This window comes from Rhipicephalus microplus, unplaced genomic scaffold (assembly GCF_043290135.1).
Source record: "Rhipicephalus microplus isolate Deutch F79 unplaced genomic scaffold, USDA_Rmic scaffold_13, whole genome shotgun sequence".
In the NCBI taxonomy this organism is placed as follows: Eukaryota; Metazoa; Arthropoda; class Arachnida; order Ixodida; family Ixodidae; genus Rhipicephalus; species Rhipicephalus microplus.
In genome coordinates this window covers 2,924,739-2,936,344 of record NW_027464586.1, presented here as the reverse complement: position 1 = coordinate 2,936,344, position 11,606 = coordinate 2,924,739, and positions in this window count along the sequence as shown.

The following is an 11,606-nucleotide window of genomic DNA, read 5'->3' as shown; positions in this document are numbered from 1 at the left end:
GAGTGGAGCAGGACTGTCTCCGTGGCGCAATTGGCTAGCGCAATCGGCTGTCAACCGAATCGTCGGAGGTTCGAGCCCACCCGGTGGTGGTGTGGCGCTTTTTTTTCTTTGGGCTGATAGCTTTGAAGATATGTTCTGATGGTGGTGAGAGTGGAGCTGGACTGTCTCCGTGGCGCAATTGGCTTGCGCGATCGGCTGTGAACCGAAAGGTTGGAGGTTCGAGCCCACCCGGTGGTGGATCGGCGCTTTTTTTTCTTTGGGCTGATAGCTTTGAAGATATGTTCTCATGGTGGTGAGAGTGGAGCAGGACTGTCTCCGTGGCGCAATTGGCTAGCGCGATTGGCTGTTAACCGAAAAGTTGGAGGTTCCAGCCGTCCGGGGTGGGCTGTGTTCCTTTTTTTATTGCGCTGATAGCTTTGAAGATATGTTCTGATGGTGGTGAGAGTGGAGCACGATTGTCTCCGTGGCGCAATTGGCTAGTGCGATCGGCTGTTAACCGAAAGGTTGGAGGTTCGAGCCCACCCGGTGGTTGTGCGGCGCTTTTCTTTCTTTGGGCTGATAGCTTTGAAGATATGTTCTAATTGTGGTGAGAGTGGAGCAGGACTGTCTCCGTGGCGCAATGGGCTAGCGCGATCGGCTGTTAACCGAAATGTTGGAGTTTCGAGTCCTCCCGGGAGTAGTGTGTTGCTTTTTTCTTTGCGGTATTAGCTTTGAAGATATTTTCTGATGGTGGTGAGAGTGGAGCACGATTGTCTCCGTGGCGCAATTGGCTAGCGCGATCGGCTGTTAACCGAAAGGTTGGAGGTTCGAGCCCACCCGGTGGTTGTGCGGCGCTTTTCTTTCTTTGGGCTGATAGCTTTGAAGATATGTTCTAATTGTGGTGAGAGTGGAGCAGGACTGTCTCCGTGGCGCAATGGGCTAGCACGATCGGCTGTTAACCGAAATGTTGGAGTTTCGAGTCCTCCCGGGAGTAGTGTGTTGCTTTTTTCTTTGCGGTATTAGCTTTGAAGATATTTTCTGATGGTGGTGAGAGTGGAGCACGATTGTCTCCGTGGCGCAATTGGCTAGCGCGATCGGCTGTTAACCGAAAGGTTGGAGGTTCGAGCCCACCCGGTGGTGGTGCGGCGCTTTTTTTTCTTTGGGCTGATAGCTTTGAAGATATCTTCTAATTGTGGTGAGATTGGAGCAGGACTGTCTCCGTGGCGCAACGGGCTAGCGCGATCGGCTGTTAACCGAAAGGTTGGAGTTTCGAGCCCTCCCGGGAGTAGTGTGTTGCTTTTTTCTTTGCGGTAATAGCTTTGAAGATATGTTCTGATGGTGGTGAGAGTGGAGCAGGACTGTCTTCGTGGCGCAATTGGCTAGCACGATCGGCTGTTATCCGAAAGGTTGGAGGTTTGAGCCCACCCGGTGGTGGTGTGGCGCTTTTTTTATCTTTGGGCTGATAGCTTTGAAGATATGTTCTGACGGTGGTGAGAGTGGAGCAGGACTCTCTCCGTGGCGCAATTGGCTAGCGCGATTGGCTGTTAACCGAAAGGTTGGAGGTTCGAGCCCACCCGGTGGTGGTGCGGTGCTTTTTTTTCTTTGTGCGGATAGCTCTGAAGATATGTTCTGATGGTGGTGAGAGTGGAGCAGGACTGTCTCCGTGGCGCAATTGGCTAGCGCAATCGGCTGTTAACCGAAAGGTTGGAGGTTCGAGCCTACCCGGTGGTGGTGCGGTGCTTTTTTTTCTTTGGGCTGATAGCTTAGAAGATATGTTCTGATGGTGGTGAGAGTGGAGCAGGACTGTGTCCGTGGCACAATGGGCTAGCGCGATCGGCTGTTAACCGAAAAGTTGGAGGTTCGAGCCCACCCGGTGGTGGTGCGGCGCTTTTTCTTCTTTGGGCTGATAGCTTTGAAGGTATGTTCTGACGGTGGTGAGAGTGGAGCAGGACTCTCTCCGTGGCGCAATTGGCTAGCGCGATTGGCTGTTAACCGAAAGGTTGGAGGTTCGAGCCCACCCGGTGGTGGTGCGGTGCTTTTTTTTCTTTGGGCTGATAGCTTTGAAGATATGTTCTGATGGTGGTGAGAGTGGAGCAGGACTGTGTCCGTGGCACAATGGGCTAGCGCGATCGGCTGTTAACCGAAAAGTTGGAGGTTCGAGCCCACCCGGTGGTGGTGCGGCGCTTTTTCTTCTTTGGGCTGATAGCTTTGAAGGTATGTTCTGACGGTGGTGAGAGTGGAGCAGGACTCTCTCCGTGGCGCAATTGGCTAGCGCGATTGGCTGTTAACCGAAAGGTTGGAGGTTCGAGCCCACCCGGTGGTGGTGCGGTGCTTTTTTTTCTTTGGGCTGATAGCTTTGAAGATATGTTCTGATGGTGGTGAGAGTGGAGCAGGACTGTGTCCGTGGCACAATGGGCTAGCGCGATCGGCTGTTAACCGAAAAGTTGGAGGTTCGAGCCCACCCGGTGGTGGTGCGGCGCTTTTTCTTCTTTGGGCTGATAGCTTTGAAGGTATGTTCTGACGGTGGTGAGAGTGGAGCAGGACTCTCTCCGTGGCGCAATTGGCTAGCGCGATTGGCTGTTAACCGAAAGGTTGGAGGTTCGAGCCCACCCGGTGGTGGTGCGGTGCTTTTTTTTCTTTGGGCTGATAGCTTAGAAGATATGTTCTGATGGTGGTGAGAGTGGAGCAGGACTGTGTCCGTGGCACAATGGGCTTGCGCGATCGGCTGTTAACCGAAAGGTTGGAGGTTCGAGCCCACCCGGTGGTGGTGTGGCGCTTTTTTTCTTTGGGCTGATAGCTTTGAAGATTTGTTCTAATTGTGGTGAGAGTGGAGCAGGACTGTCTCCGTGGCGCAATGGGCTAGCGCGATCGGCTGTTAACCGAAAGGTTGGAGTTTCGAGCCCTCCCGGGAGTAGTGTGTTGCTTTTTTCTTTGCGGTAATAGCTTTGAAGATATGTTCTGATGGTTGTGAGAGTGGAGCAGGACTGTCTTCGTGGCGCAATTGGCTAGCACGATCGGCTGTTATCCGAAAGGTTGGAGGTTTGAGCCCACCCGGTGGTGGTGTGGCGCTTTTTTTTCTTTGGGCTGATAGCTTTGAAGATATGTTCTGACTGTGGTGAGAGTGGAGCAGGACTCTCTCCGTGGCGCAATTGGCTAGCGCGATTGGCTCTTAACCGAAAGGTTGGAGGTTCGAGGCTACCCGGTGGTGGTGCGGTGCTTTTTTTTCTTTGGACTGATAGCTTAGAAGATATGTTCTGATGGTGGTGAGAGTGGAGCAGGGCGGTGTCCGTGGCACAATGGGCTAGCGCGGTCGGCTGCTAACCGAAAAGTTGGAGGTTCGAGCCCACCCGGTGGTGGTGCGGCGCTTTTTCTTCTTTGGGCTGATAGCTTTGAAGGTATGTTCTGACGGTGGTGAGAGTGGAGCAGGACTCTCCCGTGGCGCAATTGGCTAGCGCGATTGGCTGTTAACCGAAAGGTTGGAGGTTCGAGCCCACCCGGTGGTGGTGCGGTGCTTTTTTTTCTTTGTGCGGATAGCTTTGAAGATATGCTCTGATGGTGGTGAGAGTGGAGCAGGACTGTCTCCGTGGCGCAATTGGCTAGCACAATCGGCTGTTAACCGAATCGTCGGAGGTTCGAGCCCACCCGGTGGTGGTGTGGCGGTTTTTTTTCTTTGGGCTGATAGCTTTGAAGATATGTTCTGATGGTGGTGAGAGTGGAGCTGGACTGTCTCCGTGGCGCAATTGGCTTGCGCGATCGGCTGTGAACCGAAAGGTTGGAGGTTCGAGCCCACCCGGTGGTGGATCGGCGCTTTTTTTTTCTTTGGGCTGATAGCTTTGAAGATATGTTCTCATGGTGGTGAGATTGGAGCAGGACTGTCTCCGTGGCGCAATTGGCTAGCGCGATTGGCTGTTAACCGAAAAGTTGGAGGTTCCAGCCGTCCGGGGTGGGCTGTGTCCTTTTTTTATTGCGCTGATAGCTTTGAAGATATGTTCTGATGGTGGTGAGAGTGGAGCACGATTGTCTCCGTGGCGCAATTGGCTAGCGCGATCGGCTGTTAACCGAAAGGTTGGAGGTTCGAGCCCACCCGGTGGTGGTGCGGCGCTTTTTTTTCTTTGGGCTGATAGCTTTGAAGATATGTTCTAATTGTGGTGAGAGTGGAGCAGGACTGTCTCCGTGGCGCAATGGGCTAGCGCGATCGGCCGTTAACCGAAAGGTTGGAGTTTCGAGCCCTCCCGGGAGTAGTGTGTTGCTTTTTTCTTTGCGGTAATAGCTTTGAAGGTATGTTCTGATGGTGGTGAGAGTGGAGCAGGACTGTCTTCGTGGCGCAATTGGCTAGCGCGATCGGCTGTTATCCGAAAGGTTGGAGGTTCGAGCCCACCCGGTGGTGGTGCGGCGCTTTTTCTTCTTTGGGCTGATAGCTTTGAAGGTATGTTCTGACGGTGGTGAGAGTGGAGCTGGACTCTCTCCGTGGCGCAATTGGCTAGCGCGATTGGCTGTTAACCGAAAGGTTGGAGGTTCGAGCCCACCCGGTGGTGGTGCGGTGCTTTTTTTTCTTTGTGCTGATAGCTTTGAAGATATGTTCTGATGGTGGTGAGAGTGGAGCAGGACTGTCTCCGTGGCGCAATTGGCTAGCGCAATCGGCTGTCAACCGAATCGTCGGAGGTTCGAGCCCACCCGGTGGTGGTGTGGCGCTTTTTTTTCTTTGGGCTGATAGCTTTGAAGATATGTTCTGATGGTGGTGAGAGTGGAGCTGGACTGTCTCCGTGGCGCAATTGGCTTGCGCGATCGGCTGTGAACCGAAAGGTTGGAGGTTCGAGCCCACCCGGTGGTGGATCGGCGCTTTTTTTCTTTGGGCTGATAGCTTTGAAGATATGTTCTCATGGTGGTGAGAGTGGAGCAGGACTGTCTCCGTGGCGCAATTGGCCAGCGCGATTGGCTGTTAACCGAAAAGTTGGAGGTTCCAGCTGTCCGGGGTGGGCTGTGTTCCTTTTTTTATTGCGCTGATAGCTTTGAAGATATGTTCTGATGGTGGTGAGAGTGGAGCACGATTGTCTCCGTGGCGCAATTGGCTAGCGCGATCGGCTGTTAACCGAAAGGTTGGAGGTTAGAGCCCACCCGGTGGTTGTGCGGCGCTTTTCTTTCTTTGGGCTGATAGCTTTGAAGATATGTTCTAATTGTGGTGAGAGTGGAGCAGGACTGTCTCCGTGGCGCAATGGGCTAGCGCGATCGGCTGTTAACCGAAATGTTGGAGTTTCGAGTCCTCCCGGGAGTAGTGTGTTGCTTTTTTCTTTGCGGTATTAGCTTTGAAGATATTTTCTGATGGTGGTGAGAGTGGAGCACGATTGTCTCCGTGGCGCAATTGGCTAGCGCGATCGGCTGTTAACCGAAAGGTTGGAGGTTCGAGCCCAACCGGTGGTGGTGCGGCGCTTTTGTTTCTTTGGGCTGATAGCTTTGAAGATATGTTCTAATTGTGGTGAGAGTGGAGCAGGACTGTCTCCGTGGCGCAATGGGCTAGCGCGATCGGCTGTTAACCGAAAGGTTGGAGTTTCGAGCCCTCCCGGGAGTAGTGTGTTGCTTTTTTCTTTGCGGTAATAGCTTTGAAGATATGTTCTGATGGTGGTGAGAGTGGAGCAGGACTGTCTTCGTGGCGCAATTGGCTAGCACAATCGGCTGTTATCCGAAAGGTTGGAGGTTTGAGCCCACCCGGTGGTGGTGTGGCGCTTTTTTTTCTTTGGGCTGATAGCTTTGAAGATATGTTCTGACGGTGGTGAGAGTGGAGCAGGACTCTCTCCGTGGCGCAATTGGCTAGCGCGATTGGCTGTTAACCGAAAGGTTGGAGGTTCGAGCCTACCCGGTGGTGGTGCGGTGCTTTTTTTTCTTTGGGCTGATAGCTTAGAAGATATGTTCTGATGGTGGTGAGAGTGGAGCAGGACTGTGTCCGTGGCACAATGGGCTAGCGCGATCGGCTGTTAACCGAAAAGTTGGAGGTTCGAGCCCACCCGGTGGTGGTGCGGCGCTTTTTCTTCTTTGGGCTGATAGCTTTGAAGGTATGTTCTGACGGTGGTGAGAGTGGAGCAGGACTCTCTCCGTGGCGCAATTGGCTAGCGCGATTGGCTGTTAACCGAAAGGTTGGAGGTTCGAGCCCACCCGGTGGTGGTGCGGTGCTTTTTTTTCTTTGTGCGGATAGCTCTGAAGATATGTTCTGATGGTGGTGAGAGTGGAGCAGGACTGTCTCCGTGGCACAATTGGCTAGCGCAATCGGCTGTTAACCGAATCGTCGGAGGTTCGAGCCCACCCGGTGATGGTGTGGCGCTTTTTTTCTTTGGGCTGATAGCTTTGAAGATATGTTCTGATGGTGGTGACAGTGGAGCTGGACTGTCTCCGTGGCGCAATTGGCTTGCGCGATCGGCTGTGAACCGAAAGGTTGGAGGTTCGAGCCCACCCGGTGGTGGTTCGGCGCTTTTTTTTTCTTTGGGCTGATAGCTTTGAAGGTATGTGTTGACGGTGGTGAGAGTGGAGCAGGACTCTCTCCGTGGCGCAATTGGCTAGCGCGATTGGCTGTTAACCGAAAGGTTGGAGGTTCGAGCCCACCCGGTGGTGGTGCGGTGCTTTTTTTTCTTTGTGCGGATAGCTTTGAAGATATGTTCTGATGGTGGTGAGAGTGGAGCAGGACTGTCTTCGTGGCGCAATTGGCTAGCACGATCGGCTGTTATCCGAAAGGTTGGAGGTTTGAGCCCACCCGGTGGTGGTGTGGCGCTTTTTTTATCTTTGGGCTGATAGCTTTGAAGATATGTTCTGACGGTGGTGAGAGTGGAGCAGGACTCTCTCCGTGGCGCAATTGGCTAGCGCGATTGGCTGTTAACCGAAAGGTTGGAGGTTCGAGCCTACCCGGTGGTGGTGCGGTGCTTTTTTTTCTTTGGGCTGATAGCTTAGAAGATATGTTCTGATGGTGGTGAGAGTGGAGCAGGACTGTGTCCGTGGCACAATGGGCTAGCGCGATCGGCTGTTAACCGAAAAGTTGGAGGTTCGAGCCCACCCGGTGGTGGTGCGGCGCTTTTTCTTCTTTGGGCTGATAGCTTTGAAGGTATGTTCTGACGGTGGTGAGAGTGAAGCAGGACTCTCTCCGTGGCGCAATTGGCTAGCGCGATTGGCTGTTAACCGAAAGGTTGGAGGTTCGAGCCCACCCGGTGGTGGTGCGGTGCTTTTTTTTCTTTGTGCGGATAGCTCTGAAGATATGTTCTGATGGTGGTGAGAGTGGAGCAGGACTGTCTCCGTGGCGCAATGGGCTAGCGCGGTCGGCTGTTAACCGAAAAGTTGGAGGTTCGAGCCCACCCGGTGGTGGTGCGGCGCTTTTTCTTCTTTGGGCTGATAGCTTTGAAGGTATGTTCTGACGGTGGTGAGAGTGGAGCTGGACTCTCTCCGTGGCGCAATTGGCTAGCGCGATTGGCTGTTAACCGAATGGTTGGAGGTTCGAGCCCACCCGGTGGTGGTGCGGTGCTTTTTTTTCTTTGTGCTGATAGCTTTGAAGATATGTTCTGATGGTGGTGAGAGTGGAGCAGGACTGTCTCCGTGGCGCAATTGGCTAGCGCAATCGGCTGTCAACCGAATCGTCGGAGGTTCGAGCCCACCCGGTGGTGGTGTGGCGCTTTTTTTTCTTTGGGCTGATAGCTTTGAAGATATGTTCTGATGGTGGTGAGAGTGGAGCTGGACTGTCTCCGTGGCGCAATTGGCTTGCGCGATCGGCTGTGAACTGAAAGGTTGGAGGTTCGAGCCCACCCGGGGGTGGATCGGCGCTTTTTTTTCTTTGGGCTGATAGCTTTGAAGATATGTTCTCATGGTGGTGAGAGTGGAGCAGGACTGTCTCCGTGGCGCAATTGGCTAGCGCGATTGGCTGTTAACCGAAAAGTTGGAGGTTCCAGCCGTCCGGGGTGGGCTGTGTTCCTTTTTTTATTGCGCTGATAGCTTTGAAGATATGTTCTGATGGTGGTGAGAGTGGAGCACGATTGTCTCCGTGGCGCAATTGGCTAGCGCGATCGGCTGTTAACCGAAAGGTTGGAGGTTCGAGCCCACCCGGTGGTTGTGCGGCGCTTTTCTTTCTTTGGGCTGATAGCTTTGAAGATATGTTCTAATTGTGGTGAGAGTGGAGCAGGACTGTCTCCGTGGCGCAATGGGCTAGCGCGATCGGCTGTTAACCGAAATGTTGGAGTTTCGAGTCCTCCCGGGAGTAGTGTGTTGCTTTTTTCTTTGCGGTATTAGCTTTGAAGATATTTTCTGATGGTGGTGAGAGTGGAGCACGATTGTCTCCGTGGCGCAATTGGCTAGCGCGATCGGCTGTTAACCGAAAGGTTGGAGGTTCGAGCCCACCCGGTGGTGGTGCGGCGCTTTTTTTTCTTTGGGCTGATAGCTTTGAAGATATCTTCTAATTGTGGTGAGATTGGAGCAGGACTGTCTCCGTGGCGCAATGGGCTAGCGCGATCGGCTGTTAACCGAAAGGTTGGAGTTTCGAGCCCTCCCGGGAGTAGTGTGTTGCTTTTTTCTTTGCGGTAATAGCTTTGAAGATATGTTCTGATGGTGGTGAGAGTGGAGCAGGACTGTCTTCGTGGCGCAATAGGCTAGCACGATCGGCTGTTATCCGAAAGGTTGGAGGTTTGAGCCCACCCGGTGGTGGTGTGGCGCTTTTTTTATCTTTGGGCTGATAGCTTTGAAGATATGTTCTGATGGTGGTGAGAGTGGAGCAGGACTCTCTCCGTGACGCAATTGGCTAGCGCGATTGGCTGTTAACCGAAAGGTTGGAGGTTCGAGCCTACCCGGTGGTGGTGCGGTGCTTTTTTTTCTTTGGGCTGATAGCTTAGAAGATATGTTCTGATGGTGGTGAGAGTGGAGCAGGACTGTGTCCGTGGCACAATGGGCTAGCGCGATCGGCTGTTAACCGAAAAGTTGGAGGTTCGAGCCCACCCGGTGGTGGTGCGGCGCTTTTTCTTCTTTGGGCTGATAGCTTTGAAGGCATGTTCTGACGGTGGTGAGAGTGGAGCAGGACTCTCTCCGTGGCGCAATTGGCTAGCGCGATTGGCTGTTAAACGAAAGGTTGGAGGTTCGAGCCCACCCGGTGGTGGTGCGGTGCTTTTTTTTCTTTGTGCGGATAGCTCTGAAGATATGTTCTGATGGTGGTGAGAGTGGAGCAGGACTGTCTCCGTGGCGCAATTGGCTAGCGCAATCGGCTGTTAACCGAAAGGTTGGAGGTTCGAGCCTACCCGGTGGTGGTGCGGCGCTTTTCTTCTTTGGGCTGATAGCTTTGAAGATATGTTCTGATGGTGGTGAGAGTGGAGCAGGACTGTGTCCGTGGCGCAATGGGCTAGCGCGATCGGCTGTTAACCGAAAACTTGGAGGTTCGAGCCCACCCGGTGGTGGTGCGGCGCTTTTTCTTCTTTGGGCTGATAGCTTTGAAGGTATGTTCTGACGGTGGTGAGAGTGGAGCTGGACTCTCTCCGTGGCGCAATTGGCTAGCGCGATTGGCTGTTAACCGAAAGGTTGGAGGTTCGAGCCCACCCGGTGGTGGTGCGGTGCTTTTTTTTGTGCTGATAGCTTTGAAGATATGTTCTGATGATGGTGAGAGTGGAGCAGGACTGTCTCCGTGGCGCAATTGGCTAGCGCAATCGGCTGTCAACCGAATCGTCGGAGGTTCGAGCCCACCCGGTGGTGGTGTGGCGCTTTTTTTTCTTTGGGCTGATAGCTTTGAAGATATGTTCTGATGGTGGTGAGAGTGGAGCTGGACTGTCTCCGTGGCGCAATTGGCTTGCGCGATCGGCTGTGAACCGAAAGGTTGGAGGTTCGAGCCCACCCGGGGGTGGATCGGCGCTTTTTTTTCTTTGGGCTGATAGCTTTGAAGATATGTTCTCATGGTGGTGAGAGTGGAGCAGGACTGTCTCCGTGGTGCAATTGGCTAGCGCGATTGGCTGTTAACCGAAAAGTTGGAGGTTCCAGCCGTCCGGGGTGGGCTGTGTTCCTTTTTTTATTGCGCTGATAGCTTTGAAGATATGTTCTGATGGTGGTGAGAGTGGAGCACGATTGTCTCCGTGGCGCAATTGGCTAGCGCGATCGGCTGTTAACCGAAAGGTTGGAGGTTCGAGCCCACCCGGTGGTTGTGCGGCGCTTTTCTTTCTTTGGGCTGATAGCTTTGAAGATATGTTCTAATTGTGGTGAGAGTGGAGCAGGACTGTCTCCGTGGCGCAATGGGCTAGCGCGATCGGCTGTTAACCGAAATGTTGGAGTTTCGAGTCCTCCCGGGAGTAGTGTGTTGCTTTTTTCTTTGCGGTATTAGCTTTGAAGATATTTTCTGATGGTGGTGAGAGTGGAGCACGATTGTCTCCGTGGCGCAATTGGCTAGCGCGATCGGCTGTTAACCGAAAGGTTGGAGGTTCGAGCCCACCCGGTGGTGGTGCGGCGCTTTTTTTTCTTTGGGCTGATAGCTTTGAAGATATGTTCTGATGGTGGTGAGAGTGGAGCAGGACTGTGTCCGTGGCACAATGGGCTAGCGCGATCGGCTGTTAACCGAAAAGTTGGAGGTTCGAGCCCACCCGGTGGTGGTGCGGCGCTTTTTCTTCTTTGGGCTGATAGCTTTGAAGGTATGTTCTGACGGTGGTGAGAGTGGAGCAGGACTCTCTCCGTGGCGCAATTGGCTAGCGCGATTGGCTGTTAACCGAAAGGTTGGAGGTTCGAGCCCACCCGGTGGTGGTGCGGTGCTTTTTTTTCTTTGGGCTGATAGCTTTGAAGGTATGTTCTGACGGTGGTGAGAGTGGAGCAGGACTCTCTCCGTGGCGCAATTGGCTAGCGCGATTGGCTGTTAACCGAAAGGTTGGAGGTTCGAGCCCACCCGGTGGTGGTGCGGTGCTTTTTTTTCTTTGTGCGGATAGCTCTGAAGATATGTTCTGATGGTGGTGAGAGTGGAGCAGGACTGTCTCCGTGGCGCAATTGGCTAGCGCAATCGGCTGTTAACCGAAAGGTTGGAGGTTCGAGCCTACCCGGTGGTGGTGCGGTGCTTTTTTTTTCTTTGGGCTGATAGCTTAGAAGATATGTTCTGATGGTGGTGAGAGTGGAGCAGGACTGTGTCCGTGGCACAATGGGCTAGCGCGATCGGCTGTTAACCGAAAAGTTGGAGGTTCGAGCCCACCCGGTGGTGGTGCGGCGCTTTTTCTTCTTTGGGCTGATAGCTTTGAAGGTATGTTCTGACGGTGGTGAGAGTGGAGCAGGACTCTCTCCGTGGCGCAATTGGCTAGCGCGATTGGCTGTTAACCGAAAGGTTGGAGGTTCGAGCCCACCCGGTGGTGGTGCGGTGCTTTTTTTTCTTTGGGCTGATAGCTTTGAAGATATGTTCTGATGGTGGTGAGAGTGGAGCAGGACTGTGTCCGTGGCACAATGGGCTAGCGCGATCGGCTGTTAACCGAAAAGTTGGAGGTTCGAGCCCACCCGGTGGTGGTGCGGCGCTTTTTCTTCTTTGGGCTGATAGCTTTGAAGGTATGTTCTGACGGTGGTGAGAGTGGAGCAGGACTCTCTCCGTGGCGCAATTGGCTAGCGCGATTGGCTGTTAACCGAAAGGTTGGAGGTTCGAGCCCACCCGGTGGTGGTGCGGT